The sequence below is a fragment of the Sceloporus occidentalis genome, unplaced genomic scaffold (genome assembly GCF_023333645.1).
Source record: "Sceloporus occidentalis isolate IW3139 unplaced genomic scaffold, rSceOcc1.0.p SCAF_3, whole genome shotgun sequence".
Lineage (NCBI taxonomy): Eukaryota > Metazoa > Chordata > Lepidosauria > Squamata > Phrynosomatidae > Sceloporus > Sceloporus occidentalis.
Window position 1 is genome coordinate 39,262,680 of NW_028316983.1, and position 7,219 is coordinate 39,269,898.

The window sequence follows — 7,219 nt, forward strand, 5'->3', positions numbered from 1 at the left end:
AGTAACAATTGCCTGCTTCTTCTCTTCTTCACATGGCATGCAGGGCTTCACAGAGCAGGTTCCAGTGACAGCTAGAGGTGCCCATTTCAGCAGGGTGTTGAATCTGCTCCAGATTTTGGATGGTTTTGCAGGAACTATCCAAGGTTCTTAATCCAGTTTGGAGACTATGGTTTTGCACCTTGGACAATTATTTGAAAGTCTTTGCTAAAACCTGGAGTGGGTTCACAGTCCCACTGCCATGGGAGCTACTAGCTGCTATGGTCTGGAACAGTAGCCAAAAATATGAGATGCAAGCCTACACAAATCAGTCAGAGGAAAGTTTTCAGTTCTTTAACAGGATCATATCTCCTAATTTATGGAGGTGGCTCAGGAAGCATAAGAATTCTGGAAAGAGATTCTGTAGGCAATTTCCCCCCTTATTGGAAGGCAATTTCCCCCCTTATTGCTTCTAGGGAACAGGAGAGGCCAGAGAGAGAGAGAGAGAGAGAGAGAGAGAGAGAGAGAGAGAGAGAGAGAGAGAGAGATCCTGAAATCATTACAGAGCTACAAGGTGCTGTTATTCGTGCTATGAGTACTGATTCTTATTCAACACTGATTTTATTGTATGCTTGTGTGTATCTTTCACAACAACCATCCTATGATGCTTCTGGGTGAGGACAGATGTACTCACCCTGCTTGTCCTCTGTTAACACAAATACTGTTAAAAATTCATTACCATTAAAAAGAAGACACTAAATAGAAAATGCAGCACATTGTGCAAGGCCTTTCCCCCTGCATAGTCTTTAAAGTCCTGCCAAAACAAAAAAGTCTCCATCTGCCTTTCCTATGGAAAGATAGCAAGGAGGGTGCCAGTCTAGAATTTTTAGAAAGGGAGTTCCAGAGCCTGGGAGCAACCACTGAGAATGTCCTTTTCCTTTTTTCCACCTGATGTACCTGTGAAGGTGGTCGGACAGTTAGAAGCCCTCACCCCCACCCCATCACAAAACACAGGCTGGGTCATGTGGGAGAAAACAGTCTTTTAAATAATCTGAAAATGAGCCATAGAGGGCTTTATAGATAATACGCAGCACTTTGAATTGTGTCAAGAAATAAATAGGCAGCCAGTGGCACTATTCCAAGAAAGGAATTGGGTGCTCCATGTAGCCAGTCACATTATCTTAATATCGCAGGTATGCTTCTTCTTCTTTTTTTTTTTTTTTTTTTTTTTTGCACACAAATATCGCAATCCTATGAATTTGGGATTTGGTGGTTAAGTCCAACTGAGTTCTCTAGAGCTTACTTTGGAGTAAATAAGTTGGTTGAGGATGATTGGACTTGTAGTCCAACATATTTGGAGGATATTAACTTCGGGAAATCTGCTTTATACAATATAAGCAATTTTTTAGGTTGCAGCTCTACATTAATTTGCTTGGGAGTAAGTCACACTAGAATCAATTGAACTTATTTTTTGTTCTGAGTAGCTGTATATACATAGGTTTTCAGTGTAAAGTCATGTAACATATTGTGGTACAAGCTATGTGGATTTTACCTTAATTTCTTGTCCTTACACTTTCTTTTCTTCATATATCATACAACTAAAGAGTATACCAAAACACATTTTAAAAAAATGTTTTATTTAAGGGGAGAAATAACCTAAAGATATTTGTGACTTCATTTTCTCCTTCCTTTGTCTATAGTTTTACCGCTCCACAATACAGAAGAACAATGAACATTTTTCCTTTCTTTCTTTTTAATGAATTTTTTATTTTCTTCCACAGGTACAGAAGGAATAACAATGAAGCAAACAATGTCAAAGCACAGAAATTCTTTCCCAAATGCTACATAGCAGCAAATCTGCCACCGCCACATAAACGTAAACTGTAAGAATTCCAATAAAGAGAAAAATTTGTTTTTTCCAACTCAAATACATATCACAGTTATTTGTACTTCCTGAACAGTGAAGCCACTCCAGGGAGTCACTAAAAATGGTTTGCTCAACAGAAGTGGCTTTTCTAATAAAAAGTGAAGAGATAAATGTTGTCTGGTACACTGAAAAGAAGAGGATGACCTTGGCTTCTAGCATGAAGATGGCTTACAGAGCTATCATACAGCATTGATTCCCATTCCCAGATGATCGGTTAGAGTCTCCCAGAAGGCACAAAAGCTTTCTCAGTCAGCTGCAGGTGCTGTTATTAAATTTGCACAGTGAGTCTATAACCAATGGTGCATGTCTTTTATTTGGATATATATCAGCAAACAAATATATGAGCTCAGCATTCCACCACACTTGCACTACATGCTGAACCCTTATAGACCAATCCTAAATGTTCTTCCTGTTATTAAAAATGTACTGAACATTTATAGAGTGGAAGAGTAATACAATGTGTCTTAGATCAAGAAATGAAGAGTTTGTTCATTTGTTTTTAGATCACTTGTTTCATTTATTTATTCTCCAATGACTCTCCAGTGATTCCCAAACTGCCACTGTCTTACCTCTGATTGTCTAGAAGACATGCATGCTATTCTCTGTGAAATATCAGAGATACAGTATCACATACAAATGTCTTCAGCTCATAAATATCAGTAATTGAATAATCTCTCTTATGCCTAAGCCCAAAAGAACTAGCAATTAAGATTTTTCCTGTAGTTCAGTATCAAGCTCAAACTTGACATATGTATAGTCACCCTTCCAAGTCCACGGACTTGAAATCGGTGAACTTGACAATCTGCGGAGGGGCAACCTGCCATTGATGTGAATGGGATGTGCCCCATTCATTTAAATGGGGGTTGATTATCTGTGAGTCTCCTAACCCACTTGGGGGAGGCATCCAGAAGGGATCTCCCACGAGTTAGGGGGGGGGTGACTCTATTGCTGAATGCCCACAAATGCAGCTGTGATTGTCATCTTACATGAGGTGGACCAAATGGAACTTACCAGAACTGTAATGAAGAGCTGCCTCAGTGTATCAATATGTATTTCATATTTGTATTGATACTTTCTCACACATCAGCCATGCATAAGCTAACAGGGTACTATAAATTTGTGAATGGGCTTCACATATCTAAACAAAAATTTCAGCACCCTATTACTCCCAGAATTCCTTGGAGTATGCCATGCCCTTTAAAGTAATCTGCAGTCTCTCTGCTGACCTGACTTTGAGATAGCACTAGTTGAACTTTGCTTTGAGGGAGCAACAGCAAGACTTTAGACAGTTATAGACCTCTAGACGGTCTGCAGCTCCCATAATACTTCACCACTGGCTATGCTGTCTGTAAGTGATCAAAATTCAAAGCCAATGACTTTGGCAAGGCCACAGTTGCCCACTTTTCATCTAGGATAAAATGCTACCCAAAATGCTGGGTTCCCAGGTGGGAACCCAAAAATTAATATGTCTAGGGGAATTTTAATAGCTCAAATAAAATACATTGGCTGGGGCAACAGTCAGCCTTGGAATCAACCCTGTGTATATCGATTCCAAATCAGACAGAACTTCAGAGACAATTCCAAACAGCTTTTGTAGTTTTATTAAGAGAATAAGCATCACACACACAAACACGTACTCACGCACACACATATGCACACACACACACACACACACACACACACAGTAGAGCTAATAAGGCAAAGGTGGGAGGATGGGAAAAGTGGAGGCTTTACTAATGGTAATATGGTAACGATTCTGATGCATTCCAATAGATGGGCATCCACAACGGAAATGGCACAATAGCCTCCTTGGCAAGTGAGGTGGCTGGCTTATTGAGGAGTCTAGTAGAATGAACAGAGTGTCCACCCAGTCCCAAGATAGACTAAATTGCTATTGTCTAGGTGGTGGTATATATACTAAAAATCATATCCTGGGGCAGTAATCTCAGAATAAATGGATTAACTCACTGCTAATTGGTTTTCCAGGAGAAAAGAATGGTTGAGAGGTGGAATAAATATTAGGGCAATTGGTGTGAATATCTCAGACAATGGGAATCTTCTATTTCTAGAGAAGTTTCCTTTGTCTGTGTATGCACATGCATATTCTTTGGCCAGAATGCCATCATCGCCCTACACAGACAAAGGGATTAGCTGATGGCTTGGATGATCTCATTGTGCTTACTCCTTGCTAGAGTCAATTAGATCTCCAAATATGGTATGGCAAAGTTTCCACCTTGGGGGTCACCTTTTCATTTCACTCACCTCAGCATCCCTTTAATACTAAGTTGATATTAAACATGAGGGGTGATTGGGGACCTGGTCTTGGGGTTAACAGTTTATGAGATGATGATAAGGTTGTATTCCACCCTGAGATCTTTGTACATAGGACAGAAGATATATATATCAGCTGTGGTCCTCACTCTGTGCCTGTAGATGTTTTTGACAATTCAATATGCTTGCTGTAACTTCTACGAGTTGGCATTTAAAACATTAGGAGGGTCAAATCTTCAGAAGCACTGGTATACAGTGAAATCTAAATTGCACTTAATGATTAATATATATTCTGCTATGCAGCAGATTTAATGTGGTCTACTGAAATAAACTGGAAACTTGCAAAGAGGGGATGGTTTAACAATGACCAGAAAAAGCAGTATGAAAAGCAGAATCTAACGTTTTTCTCCTGTGCAAGTTACAAGGACTACTTTTTTGGGGGTGTGTGAGTATATGGGTGTTTGTTATTTCTTGTGTTCACTGCAAATTGAGAATAACATTTCTTGCTGTTCTTTGATTTTTGCTTCTTAATGAGTTTTCACAGAAACAAACAAAACAACAACATATACAACACCGAAAGTAGAAGGGTGGATAGGTAGTTGGCCTTGAAAAGTGTAGCATCTATTAACTGTGGGATGGATTAGAAATGAGCACCAGTTTCTTGAGGAAACAAGGGTGAGCACTTATGCAAACATTTGCCAGTGACCCTTTTGCCCCCTCATTAGATGCCCAGCTGCAACCAGATTTACACAGTTTAATTAAAGCTGACTATATGAAATCGCTTGCTCAACCAGAAGAACTTTAGAAGGAATTAACATGGTGGGTGGTGGTTAGAAGGGCGACTTATTCTTATGTGTAAGCAGTTCTTAATGTCCCCCTCCCCGTCTACCACCTAGGTAAATGAAAGAAACTTTTAACCATATACATAGCAATTAAAACCTCAAGCTGCCAATGGAAATCGTTTGTCAGCGTCCAGAAGCACCAGCATGAATTGAAAAATGCCTCAGAAACTGCTGTTGTCTTAGTTCTTGTGCTATTGGGAATGAAGGGATCACATAAGCAGGTGCTATAATGGGAAAGCTATTAGAACATGCACACTTTCTGTCTCCCCTCTTCCTAATGAAAGACCTATTGCTCTGGTGTTTAGAATTTTTGTAGGAAGACAAGAAACCAATCTAGAAGGGAATGGCATGAAAATAAGAAACATCTTGGGTAATTTATGGAAGCTGGAACATTTTCATCCAAAGAAAGCACTGAGATAATAAAGTGTAAAATAAAAGCAGCAGCAACAACAAAAGAAAGAACGATGCACAGAATAATAGTGTCTTGGAGATCCAACAAATCACTGTCGAACAAGGGAGAAGTGGGGGGGGGGGGGGTAGAAAAGAAAAGTCAGAAAAAGATTAAGTGTTTGGTTTCTCATTTTTGTCTGCTTTGGAAATGAGTATTATTACTTGCAGTTCAAATGGATAGGACATGGCCTTCTTCTGAGCTCTCTTTTATTAAGAGTACATTAGCTTACATTACACCATAAAAGAGCAAGATATAAAAATTGGCTGCTTCTTGCCAATATGTTGAGAACTCTAATTATCCATGACCCTATCGACTTTATACTTCGTAGGAAGGGGAAGGGGAAGGGGAAGAGGAAGAGGGGGAGTTTTTCAATAGTCTTACCGAAGAAGTCTTGGACAGAAAATGGATAAAGGAGCTGTTTGTAATTTGAATTACAAGTGATTGCAAATTCAAATAGAGGGAGAATTTTTTCAAGGTATACAGTTCTCCTCATGAGCAAACTCAGGACATCCAGGGGATGACAAATCCACTTGGTTTTATGGCTGCTCCCCCACAGCTAGCTATACAGGAGTTCACCTAGTGCTATCTGGTGTACTTTTACCATATACCTTTATTGCACTTTTATTCCATTTTAACTGCCACAGATGTATCCTATGGACTTCTGAAGTTTGTAGTTGGTGACATACTAGAGCTCTATAGCTGAGAATTTTAAATACTTCTGTCTAAATTCCAAACCCAGGAATTCTGTAGGATGTTGGCATGGCAGTTAAAGTAGAATCATGGCATTATAACTATGTGGTGTAAAAGGATGCTGGACTTTATCCTGACAGAGATTTGACACCAGGATAACTTGCAGTAGCATTGGGAGCAGGAGTCATAGAATCAACAGTGGATTCACTGTCCCTACAGCAATGGCTCCATCATCTGCCTTTATTCAACATGCCAGGAAGGGAGTGTGAACAAGCATTTTAGCTACATGCTTCTCCTACACCATTTCTGTCACTCTACATGTAGAGGGTAACTAAAAAGTAGAGGTTTTTTTCTGTCTGTAGAATCCAAGGTTCTAAAATCTAAGTGAGAACCTACATAGATGTTGGGGGAAGGAATTGTGTACAACACCATTAGCTCCAAGAGCTAATTCAAAATAGTAATAATAACATTTATTTATATCCTGCTCCTCCAAACAATTGAAGTGGCTTATATTAAAATAAACCAATAAAATACAATAACAATATAATAATATTATAACCCTACCCCTCCCTAACTCACCCATCAAGAATAATAAAATACAATGGTATCATGTGTACTGTGCTTCTCAAGTTCACTATATGAATAACCCTGGCAAAGAACATAAATTCAGGTACACTGGTTGTGGTTTATCTTCAAGTGTGATACAGTGGGCCTGCCATGTTGGTGGGCTAGTTATCAACAGATTTGAGCACCTACAGATTGCCATGCCCCATTTTATTCAATGATAGTATGTACATGCCTTATGCACTGGTGCAGCCATGTGCACATCACCACCATTGAATAAAGAGGGTTGCAACCATCTGTTTTTGCCCCATCCACAGAGTCCCCTGGAAGTGAACCTATGTGGAGGGAAAGAAATCACAATAAAGCCAACATAGCTTGAATTCCACAGACAGAATTTTAATAACTACCTCACAACATCTCAAGCAACACACACTTCACTGGAAAAACTTCATAGCTTTTCATTGTGCAGAAAATAATTTTTCCCCCAGAATAATTCTT